At 29.9% G+C, this 12,887-nt stretch overlaps 3 pseudogenes; all 3 read right to left on the reverse strand.

Annotated features, from left to right (window-relative positions):
- Positions 1-4,492: 4,492 nt before the first annotated feature.
- LOC131659402 (pectinesterase QRT1-like) lies at positions 4,493-6,108 on the reverse strand (annotated as a pseudogene).
- A 691-nt stretch (positions 6,109-6,799) lies between these two features.
- On the reverse strand, positions 6,800-8,415 carry LOC131659403 (pectinesterase QRT1-like; annotated as a pseudogene).
- Positions 8,416-9,106: 691 nt separating this feature from the next.
- Positions 9,107-12,887, reverse strand: part of LOC131659404 (pectinesterase QRT1-like) — a 10,692-nt pseudogene continuing 6,911 nt past the window's right edge.

Consider the following 12,887-nt stretch of genomic DNA (forward strand, 5'->3'; position numbering starts at 1 on the left):
ATCCTTTTACGATGCTATTTTTAAATGAAAATCCGCTATCTAACGACGAAATTGAACGTTTCTGAGCTGTGATTGCGGTCACTTTGTTGGCTATGGAATTTAGAATGCAGCTTCTCATGCCAATTGAATTAAAATCTATCAACCCAAATGAATCGGGCGGGAATTTTTATGTTAATATTATCTATTATTTTAAGGATCAACTCTTTTCTCTATACATATTTTTCTAAGTGCACTTTCGAAATACACGAGATTTATTCAAAATTTAATAAATAAATGACAAAATTTAAGATTAGTATTTATATCTTAATCAAATTTGTATAATGTTAAATGTATTCCTTCTTTTAGGCCATCATCATATTTTTGTTTAAGACCATCATCAAATCCATATTTCAATATAATAGTATTATAATGAACATTTCAATAACACTTCAGGAAAAACTAAACAAGAATAATACCTCATAGAGAGACCTTCCAGAGCCAAAGATAAAATCAATGGAGCCCTGAATATAGCAATTATTGAAGTAGTGGATACCTTTGTGATCAAATAGAGTATCTTGAATTCCACTAAATGTGCAATTGTAAAATGCGGCTTTGTTTCCAGAAATGCGAAGTGCAACTGCCGATTCTATCTCTGACTTAAAATATGATGCCGTATTCTATTTTGAAAAGCAATTTAATTACATGAGTAACTATTTTTATCATTTTTTATTGAACTTTGAAATTATAATTTTGTTACACCATCTTCTTTTTTTACAATGTACTCCTTAACAGTAACTAAAACAAATCAACATGAAATATAATAGTATAGTAAATTTAAAAAACTAACATGAAATATGATAGTATAATATAATTTAAAAAACTATATGCATTGTTTGGATTAATGAGTTTAACTTAGTACCTCAAATTTAAGGTTGATGGCTATAAAATAATCCGCACTCACTGCAACAGTTGCACTATTAAAAGTTTCCAACTTTTGTCCATCATTTCCTATGGTACTTGAAGAATCACTCCATATAATTGTTGGAGGAATTATATCTCCTAAAAATGTTATGAAAGGATATGCTTTGGAGATCACAATTTTCTCCCTGAAACATCACAAGTCATATAATTCATGATAGCAATCAAACATCACAATGTTTTAAACTATTTAACTAAATACTAAAATAATTGAAAGATAAAATGAAAAAAAAAGTAATAAATTGAGTTATAGTGAGATTATATTACCAATAAACACCGGTTGCAATGGTTAAATAACTCTTCTAGTATTTTGTGGTGGAATGCTATTGAGAGCTTCTGTAATAGTCAATAGTCGTAAAAGCAGCACCACTGTGTAGATCAACTCTTATTCTCTTCTTGTTACTCTCAGCTTGTCTGTGTTTTAAATCAATACCTTGTTGATAGGTAGCACTCACATTCATGAAGAAACATATCAAAATGCATGTAACTAGAAAAAAGAGAGCTTGAAGCTTGGTTTCTGTAACCATGGTGAAAGAAGTTGTTGAAATATGATAAAGAGTGTAATGCTACGTTACATGTTAAATGTTTACCAACATGATTAACTTAAAAGTGGAAACAAAATTTGAAAAAGTCCTTAGTACCTCTTATTGTTTTGTTTTATAAATTGATTTTCTCTTTTAGTTTAGTTTTCTATTATAACTAACATCCAATATTATATAGAAAGATGCCTATTGCTAATTAAGTTTTCACAATTTCTCCGTTTTTTGGATCAATAACGATAGAAAAAGGTAGTGTATTAAGGTGAAGTTTCAAAATGCATGCACAATTTGAAATTGTGTAATGGGAGGTTTTGTTTACCATGAGACTCCCACATTGATTTGAAGTGTATTTGTTGTAGTGTTTATATACCAATCACACGCTTGGGTTAATTACTTGAAAATAAATTAAATAAAGGCAATTTCTTTATGCACCCATATATGGTGGAAAACACTCCTAATATTCCCAAAACACCATGAACCAGTTTTAGATATGCATATCCGAAATATGCTCTGAGTGATTCATTTTTTTCAAAACAATGATATCATTATTTTAAAACCTCCTATTATTCGACAAAATGTAATGGAAAATAAAAAATACGTAAACTAGAATAAAATACGGATATCGTAATATGGAAATACTTGTTCGGATGAGTGCATAAGGACAAAATATGGAAATCCGATATCACGAGTAGTTTGCTCTGGCATCCATAGTATCTTCCCATCCTTTAGGGAGAACAAGATTATCCATGAAGGTGTTAGAAAAGATAACCCTCGAGTATTCTCCCCATGGTCTCCCTAGATAAGCTCGGCCACTGCCTTTTACGATGCTATTTTTAAATGAAAATCCGCTATCTAAAGACGAAATTGAACGTTTCTGAGCTGTGATTGCGGTCACTTTGTTGGCTATGGAATTTAGAATGCAGCTTTGCATGCCAATTGAATTAAAATTTATTAACCCAAATGAATCGGGCGGGAAATTTTATGTTAATGTTATCTATTATTTTAAGGATCAACTCTTTTCTCTATACATATTTTTCTAAGTGCACTTTCGAAATACACGAGATTTATTCAAAATTTAATAAATAAATGACAAAATTTAAGATTAGTATTTATATCTTAAACAAATTTGTAGAATGTTAAATGTATTCCTTCTTTTAGGCCATCATCATATTTTTGTTTAAGACCATCATCAAATCCATATTTCAATATAATAGTAATATAATGAACATTTCAATAACACTTTAGGGAAAATTAAACAAGAATAACACCTCATAGAGAGACCTTCCAGAGCCATAGATAAAATCAACGGAGCCCTGAATATAGCAATTATTGAAGTAGTGGATACCTTTGTGATCATATAGAGTATCTTGAAGTCCACTAAATGTGCAATTGTAAAATGCGGCTTTGTTTCCAGAAATGCGAAGTGCAACTGCCGGTTCTATCTCTGACTTAAAATATGATGCGGTATTCTATTTTGAAAAGCAATTTAATTACATGAGTAACTATTTTTATCATTTTTTATTGAACTTTTAAATTATAATTTTGTTACACCATCTTCTTTTTTTTACAAAGTACTCCTTAACCGTAACTAAAACAAATCAACATGAAATATAATAGTATAGTAAATTTAAAAAACAAACATGAAATATGATAGTATAATACAATTTAAAAAACTATATGCATTGTTTGGATTAATGAGTTTAACTTAGTACCTCAAATTTAAGGTTGATGGGGCTATAAAATAATCCGCACTCACTGCAACAGTTGCACTAATAAAAGTTTCCAACTTTTGTCCATCATTTCCTATGGTACTTGAAGAATCACTCCATATAATTGTTGGAGGAATTATATCTCCTAAAAATGTTATGAAAGGATATGCTTTGGAGATCACAATTTTCTCCCTGAAACATCTCAAGTCATATAATTCATGATAGCAATCAAACATCACAATATTTTAAACTATTTCACTAAATACTAAAATAATTAAAAGATAAAATGAAAAAAAAGTAATAAATTGAGTTATAGTGAGATTATATTACCAATAAACACCGGTTGCAATGGATAAAATAACTCTTCTAGTATTTTGTGGTGGAATGCTATTGAGAGCTTCTGTAATAGTCAATAGTCGTAAAAGCAGCACCACTGTGTAGATCAACTCTTATTCTCTTCTTGTTACTCTCAGCTTGTCTGTGTTTTAAATCAATACCTTGTTGATAGGTAGCACATCACATTCATGAAGAAACATATCAATATGCATGTAACTAGAAAAAAGAGAGCTTGAAGCTTGGTTTCTGTAACCATGGTGAAAGAAGTTGTTGAAATATGATAAAGAGTGTAATGCTACGTTACATGTTAAATGTTTACCAACATGATTAACTTAAAAGTGGAAACAAAATTTGAAAAAGTCCTTAGTACCTCTTATTGTTTTGTTTTATAAATTGATTTTCTCTTTTTGTTTAGTTTTCTATTATAACTAACATCCAATATTATATAGAAAGATGCCTATTGCTAATTAAGTTTTCACAATTTCTCCAGTTTTTTGGATCAATAACGATAGAAAAAGGTAGTGTATTAAGGCGAAGTTTCAAAATGCATGCACAATTTGAAATTGTGTAATGAAAGGTGTTGTTTACCATGAGACTCCCATATTGATTTGAAGTGTATTTGTTGTAGTGTTTATATACCAATCACACGCTTGGGTTAATTACTTGAAAATAAATTAAATAAAGGAAATTTCTTTATGCACCCATATATGGTGGAAAACACTCCTAATATTCCCAAAACACCATGAACCAGTTTTAGATATGCATATCCGAAATATGCTCTGAGTGATTCATTTTTTTCAAAACAATTATATCATTATTTTAAAACCTCCTATTATTCGACAAAATGTAATGGAAAATAAAAAATACGTAAACTAGAATAAAATACCGATATCGTGATATGGAAATACTTGTTCGGATGAGTGCATAATGTCTAAATATGGAAATCCAATATCACGAGTAGTTTGCTCTGCCATCCATAGTATCTTCCCATCCTTTAGGGAGAACAAGATTATCCATGAAGGTGTTAGAAAAGATAACCCTCGAGTATTCTCCCCATGGTCTCCCTAGATAAGCTCGGCCACTGCCTTTTACGATGCTATTTTTAAATGAAAATCCGCTATCTAACGACGAAATTGAACGTTTCTGAGCTGTGATTGCGGTCACTTTGTTGGCTATGGAATTTAGAATGCAGCTCTGCATGCCAATTGAATTAAAATCTATCAACCCAAATGAATCGGGCGGGAATTTTTATGTTAATGTTATCTATTATTTTAAGGAACAACTCTTTTCTCTATAAATATTTTTCTAAGTGCACTTTCGAAATACACGAGATTTATTCAAAATTTAATAAATAAATGACAAAATTAGAGATTAGTATTTATATCTTAAACAAATTTGTAGAATGTTAAATGTATTCCTTCTTTTAGGCCATCATCATATTTTTGTTTAAGACCATCATCAAATCCATATTTCAATATAATAGTACTATAATGAACATTTCAATAACACTTTAGGAAAAATTAAACAAGAATAATACCTCGTAGAGAGACCTTCCAGAGCCAAAGATAAAATCAACGGAGCCCTGAATATAGCAATTATTGAAGTAGTGGATACCTTTGTGATCATATAGAGTATCTTGAAGTCCACTAAATGTGCAATTGTAAAATGCGGCTTTGTTTCTAGAAATGCGAAGTGCAACTGCCGGTTCTATCTCTGACTTAAAATATGATGCGGCATTCTATTTTGAAAAGCAATTTAATTACATGAGTAACTATTTTTATCATTTTTTATTGAACTTTGAAATTATAATTTTGTTACACCATCTTCTTTTTTTACAAAGTACTCCTTAACAGTAACTAAAACAAATCAACATGAAATATAATAGTATAGTAAATTTAAAAAACTAACATGAAATATGATAGTATAATATAATTTAAAAAACTATATGCATTGTTTGGATTAATGAGTTTAACTTAGTACCTCAAATTTAAGGTTGATGGCTATAAAATAATCCGCACTCACTGCAACAATTGCACTATTATAAGTTTCCAAACTTTTGTCCATCATTTCCTATGGTACTTTTAGAATCATTCCATATAATTGTTGGAGGAATTATATCTCCTAAAAATGTTATGAAAGGATATGCTTTGGAGATCACAATTTTCTCCCTGAAACATCACAAGTCATATAATTCATGATAGCAATCAAACATCACAATATTTTAAACTATTTAACTAAATACTAAAATATTTAAAAGATAAAATGAAAAAAAAGTAATAAATTGAGTTATAGTGAGATTAGATTACCAATAAACACCGGTTGCAATGGATAAAATAACTCTTCTAGTATTTTGTGGTGGAATGCTATTGAGAGCTTCTGTAATAGTCAATAGTCGTAAAAGCAGCACCACCGTGTAGATCAACTCTTATTCTCATCTTGTTACTCTCAGCTTGTCTGTGTTTTAAATCAATACCTTGTTGATAGGTAGCACTCACATTCATGAAGAAACATATCAATATGCATGTAACTAGAACAAAGAGAGCTTGAAGCTTGGTTTCTGTAACCATGGTGAAAGAAGTTGTTGAAATATGATAAAGAGAGTAATGCTACGTTACATGTTAAATGTTTACCAACATGATTAAAAAAGTGGAAACAAAATTTGAAAAAGTCCCTAGTACCTCTCTTTGTTTTGTTTTATAAATTGATTTTCTCTTTTTGTTTAGTTTTCTATTATAACTAACATCCAATATTATATAGAAAGATGCCTATTGCTAATTAAGTTTTCACAATTTCTCAGTTTTTCGGATCAATAACAATAGAAAAAGGTAGGGTATTAAGGCGAAGTTTCAAAATGCATGCACAATTTGAAATTGTGTAATGAAAGGTGTTGTTTACCATGAGACTCCCATATTGATTTGAAGTGTATTTGTTGTAGTGTTTATATACCAATCACACGCTTGGGTTAATTACTTGAAAATAAATTAAATAAAGGAAATTTCTTTATGCACCCATATATGGTGGAAAACACTCCTAATATTCCCAAAACACCATGAACCAGTTTTAGATATGCATATCCGAAATATGCTCTGAGTGATTCATTTTTTTCAAAACAATTATATCATTATTTTAAAACCTCCTATTATTCGACAAAATGTAATGGAAAATAAAAAATACGTAAACTAGAATAAAATACCGATATCGTGATATGGAAATACTTGTTCGGATGAGTGCATAATGTCTAAATATGGAAATCCAATATCACGAGTAGTTTGCTCTGCCATCCATAGTATCTTCCCATCCTTTAGGGAGAACAAGATTATCCATGAAGGTGTTAGAAAAGATAAACCTCGAGTATTCTCCCCATGGTCTCCCTAGATAAGCTCGGCCACTGCCTTTTACGATGCTATTTTTAAATGAAAATCCGCTATCTAACGACGAAATTGAACGTTTCTGAGCTGTGATTGCGGTCACTTTGTTGGCTATGGAATTTAGAATGCAGCTCTGCATGCCAATTGAATTAAAATCTATCAACCCAAATGAATCGGGCGGGAATTTTTATGTTAATGTTATCTATTATTTTAAGGAACAACTCTTTTCTCTATAAATATTTTTCTAAGTGCACTTTCGAAATACACGAGATTTATTCAAAATTTAATAAATAAATGACAAAATTAGAGATTAGTATTTATATCTTAAACAAATTTGTAGAATGTTAAATGTATTCCTTCTTTTAGGCCATCATCATATTTTTGTTTAAGACCATCATCAAATCCATATTTCAATATAATAGTACTATAATGAACATTTCAATAACACTTTAGGAAAAATTAAACAAGAATAATACCTCGTAGAGAGACCTTCCAGAGCCAAAGATAAAATCAACGGAGCCCTGAATATAGCAATTATTGAAGTAGTGGATACCTTTGTGATCATATAGAGTATCTTGAAGTCCACTAAATGTGCAATTGTAAAATGCGGCTTTGTTTCTAGAAATGCGAAGTGCAACTGCCGGTTCTATCTCTGACTTAAAATATGATGCCGCATTCTATTTTGAAAAGCAATTTAATTACATGAGTAACTATTTTTATCATTTTTTATTGAACTTTGAAATTATAATTTTGTTACACCATCTTCTTTTTTTACAAAGTACTCCTTAACAGTAACTAAAACAAATCAACATGAAATATAATAGTATAGTAAATTTAAAAAACTAACATGAAATATGATAGTATAATATAATTTAAAAAACTATATGCATTGTTTGGATTAATGAGTTTAACTTAGTACCTCAAATTTAAGGTTGATGGCTATAAAATAATCCGCACTCACTGCAACAATTGCACTATTATAAGTTTCCAAACTTTTGTCCATCATTTCCTATGGTACTTTTAGAATCATTCCATATAATTGTTGGAGGAATTATATCTCCTAAAAATGTTATGAAAGGATATGCTTTGGAGATCACAATTTTCTCCCTGAAACATCACAAGTCATATAATTCATGATAGCAATCAAACATCACAATATTTTAAACTATTTAACTAAATACTAAAATATTTAAAAGATAAAATGAAAAAAAAGTAATAAATTGAGTTATAGTGAGATTAGATTACCAATAAACACCGGTTGCAATGGATAAAATAACTCTTCTAGTATTTTGTGGTGGAATGCTATTGAGAGCTTCTGTAATAGTCAATAGTCGTAAAAGCAGCACCACCGTGTAGATCAACTCTTATTCTCATCTTGTTACTCTCAGCTTGTCTGTGTTTTAAATCAATACCTTGTTGATAGGTAGCACTCACATTCATGAAGAAACATATCAATATGCATGTAACTAGAACAAAGAGAGCTTGAAGCTTGGTTTCTGTAACCATGGTGAAAGAAGTTGTTGAAATATGATAAAGAGAGTAATGCTACGTTACATGTTAAATGTTTACCAACATGATTAAAAAAGTGGAAACAAAATTTGAAAAAGTCCCTAGTACCTCTCTTTGTTTTGTTTTATAAATTGATTTTCTCTTTTTGTTTAGTTTTCTATTATAACTAACATCCAATATTATATAGAAAGATGCCTATTGCTAATTAAGTTTTCACAATTTCTCAGTTTTTCGGATCAATAACAATAGAAAAAGGTAGGGTATTAAGGCGAAGTTTCAAAATGCATGCACAATTTGAAATTGTGTAATGAAAGGTGTTGTTTACCATGAGACTCCCATATTGATTTGAAGTGTATTTGTTGTAGTGTTTATATACCAATCACACGCTTGGGTTAATTACTTGAAAATAAATTAAATAAAGGAAATTTCTTTATGCACCCATATATGGTGGAAAACACTCCTAATATTCCCAAAACACCATGAACCAGTTTTAGATATGCATATCCGAAATATGCTCTGAGTGATTCATTTTTTTCAAAACAATTATATCATTATTTTAAAACCTCCTATTATTCGACAAAATGTAATGGAAAATAAAAAATACGTAAACTAGAATAAAATACCGATATCGTGATATGGAAATACTTGTTCGGATGAGTGCATAATGTCTAAATATGGAAATCCAATATCACGAGTAGTTTGCTCTGCCATCCATAGTATCTTCCCATCCTTTAGGGAGAACAAGATTATCCATGAAGGTGTTAGAAAAGATAAACCTCGAGTATTCTCCCCATGGTCTCCCTAGATAAGCTCGGCCACTGCCTTTTACGATGCTATTTTTAAATGAAAATCCGCTATCTAACGACGAAATTGAACGTTTCTGAGCTGTGATTGCGGTCACTTTGTTGGCTATGGAATTTAGAATGCAGCTCTGCATGCCAATTGAATTAAAATCTATCAACCCAAATGAATCGGGCGGGAATTTTTATGTTAATGTTATCTATTATTTTAAGGAACAACTCTTTTCTCTATAAATATTTTTCTAAGTGCACTTTCGAAATACACGAGATTTATTCAAAATTTAATAAATAAATGACAAAATTAGAGATTAGTATTTATATCTTAAACAAATTTGTAGAATGTTAAATGTATTCCTTCTTTTAGGCCATCATCATATTTTTGTTTAAGACCATCATCAAATCCATATTTCAATATAATAGTACTATAATGAACATTTCAATAACACTTTAGGAAAAATTAAACAAGAATAATACCTCGTAGAGAGACCTTCCAGAGCCAAAGATAAAATCAACGGAGCCCTGAATATAGCAATTATTGAAGTAGTGGATACCTTTGTGATCATATAGAGTATCTTGAAGTCCACTAAATGTGCAATTGTAAAATGCGGCTTTGTTTCTAGAAATGCGAAGTGCAACTGCCGGTTCTATCTCTGACTTAAAATATGATGCCGCATTCTATTTTGAAAAGCAATTTAATTACATGAGTAACTATTTTTATCATTTTTTATTGAACTTTGAAATTATAATTTTGTTACACCATCTTCTTTTTTTACAAAGTACTCCTTAACAGTAACTAAAACAAATCAACATGAAATATAATAGTATAGTAAATTTAAAAAACTAACATGAAATATGATAGTATAATATAATTTAAAAAACTATATGCATTGTTTGGATTAATGAGTTTAACTTAGTACCTCAAATTTAAGGTTGATGGCTATAAAATAATCCGCACTCACTGCAACAGTTGCACTATTATAAGTTTCCAAACTTTTGTCCATCATTTCCTATGGTACTTTTAGAATCATTCCATATAATTGTTGGAGGAATTATATCTCCTAAAAATGTTATGAAAGGATATGCTTTGGAGATCACAATTTTCTCCCTGAAACATCACAAGTCATATAATTCATGATAGCAATCAAACATCACAATATTTTAAACTATTTAACTAAATACTAAAATATTTAAAAGATAAAATGAAAAAAAAGTAATAAATTGAGTTATAGTGAGATTAGATTACCAATAAACACCGGTTGCAATGGATAAAATAACTCTTCTAGTATTTTGTGGTGGAATGCTATTGAGAGCTTCTGTAATAGTCAATAGTCGTAAAAGCAGCACCACCGTGTAGATCAACTCTTATTCTCATCTTGTTACTCTCAGCTTGTCTGTGTTTTAAATCAATACCTTGTTGATAGGTAGCACTCACATTCATGAAGAAACATATCAATATGCATGTAACTAGAACAAAGAGAGCTTGAAGCTTGGTTTCTGTAACCATGGTGAAAGAAGTTGTTGAAATATGATAAAGAGAGTAATGCTACGTTACATGTTAAATGTTTACCAACATGATTAAAAAAGTGGAAACAAAATTTGAAAAAGTCCCTAGTACCTCTCTTTGTTTTGTTTTATAAATTGATTTTCTCTTTTTGTTTAGTTTTCTATTATAACTAACATCCAATATTATATAGAAAGATGCCTATTGCTAATTAAGTTTTCACAATTTCTCAGTTTTTCGGATCAATAACAATAGAAAAAGGTAGGGTATTAAGGCGAAGTTTCAAAATGCATGCACAATTTGAAATTGTGTAATGAAAGGTGTTGTTTACCATGAGACTCCCATATTGATTTGAAGTGTATTTGTTGTAGTGTTTATATACCAATCACACGCTTGGGTTAATTACTTGAAAATAAATTAAATAAAGGAAATTTCTTTATGCACCCATATATGGTGGAAAACACTCCTAATATTCCCAAAACACCATGAACCAGTTTTAGATATGCATATCCGAAATATGCTCTGAGTGATTCATTTTTTTCAAAACAATTATATCATTATTTTAAAACCTCCTATTATTCGACAAAATGTAATGGAAAATAAAAAATACGTAAACTAGAATAAAATACCGATATCGTGATATGGAAATACTTGTTCGGATGAGTGCATAATGTCTAAATATGGAAATCCAATATCACGAGTAGTTTGCTCTGCCATCCATAGTATCTTCCCATCCTTTAGGGAGAACAAGATTATCCATGAAGGTGTTAGAAAAGATAAACCTCGAGTATTCTCCCCATGGTCTCCCTAGATAAGCTCGGCCACTGCCTTTTACGATGCTATTTTTAAATGAAAATCCGCTATCTAACGACGAAATTGAACGTTTCTGAGCTGTGATTGCGGTCACTTTGTTGGCTATGGAATTTAGAATGCAGCTCTGCATGCCAATTGAATTAAAATCTATCAACCCAAATGAATCGGGCGGGAATTTTTATGTTAATGTTATCTATTATTTTAAGGAACAACTCTTTTCTCTATAAATATTTTTCTAAGTGCACTTTCGAAATACACGAGATTTATTCAAAATTTAATAAATAAATGACAAAATTAGAGATTAGTATTTATATCTTAAACAAATTTGTAGAATGTTAAATGTATTCCTTCTTTTAGGCCATCATCATATTTTTGTTTAAGACCATCATCAAATCCATATTTCAATATAATAGTACTATAATGAACATTTCAATAACACTTTAGGAAAAATTAAACAAGAATAATACCTCGTAGAGAGACCTTCCAGAGCCAAAGATAAAATCAACGGAGCCCTGAATATAGCAATTATTGAAGTAGTGGATACCTTTGTGATCATATAGAGTATCTTGAAGTCCACTAAATGTGCAATTGTAAAATGCGGCTTTGTTTCTAGAAATGCGAAGTGCAACTGCCGGTTCTATCTCTGACTTAAAATATGATGCCGCATTCTATTTTGAAAAGCAATTTAATTACATGAGTAACTATTTTTATCATTTTTTATTGAACTTTGAAATTATAATTTTGTTACACCATCTTCTTTTTTTACAAAGTACTCCTTAACAGTAACTAAAACAAATCAACATGAAATATAATAGTATAGTAAATTTAAAAAACTAACATGAAATATGATAGTATAATATAATTTAAAAAACTATATGCATTGTTTGGATTAATGAGTTTAACTTAGTACCTCAAATTTAAGGTTGATGGCTATAAAATAATCCGCACTCACTGCAACAGTTACACTATTATAAGTTTCCAAACTTTTGTCCATCATTTCCTATGGTACTTTTAGAATCATTCCATATAATTGTTGGAGGAATTATATCTCCTAAAAATGTTATGAAAGGATATGCTTTGGAGATCACAATTTTCTCCCTGAAACATCACAAGTCATATAATTCATGATAGCAATCAAACATCACAATATTTTAAACTATTTAACTAAATACTAAAATATTTAAAAGATAAAATGAAAAAAAAGTAATAAATTGAGTTATAGTGAGATTAGATTACAAATAAACACCGGTTGCAATGGATAAAATAATTCTTATAGTATTTTGTGGTGGAATGCTATTGAGAGCTTCTGTAATAGTCAATAGTCGTAAAAGCAGCACCACCGTGTAGATCAACTC

The sequence above is a fragment of the Vicia villosa genome, linkage group LG3 (assembly GCF_029867415.1).
Source record: "Vicia villosa cultivar HV-30 ecotype Madison, WI linkage group LG3, Vvil1.0, whole genome shotgun sequence".
NCBI classification, from domain to species: domain Eukaryota; kingdom Viridiplantae; phylum Streptophyta; class Magnoliopsida; order Fabales; family Fabaceae; genus Vicia; species Vicia villosa.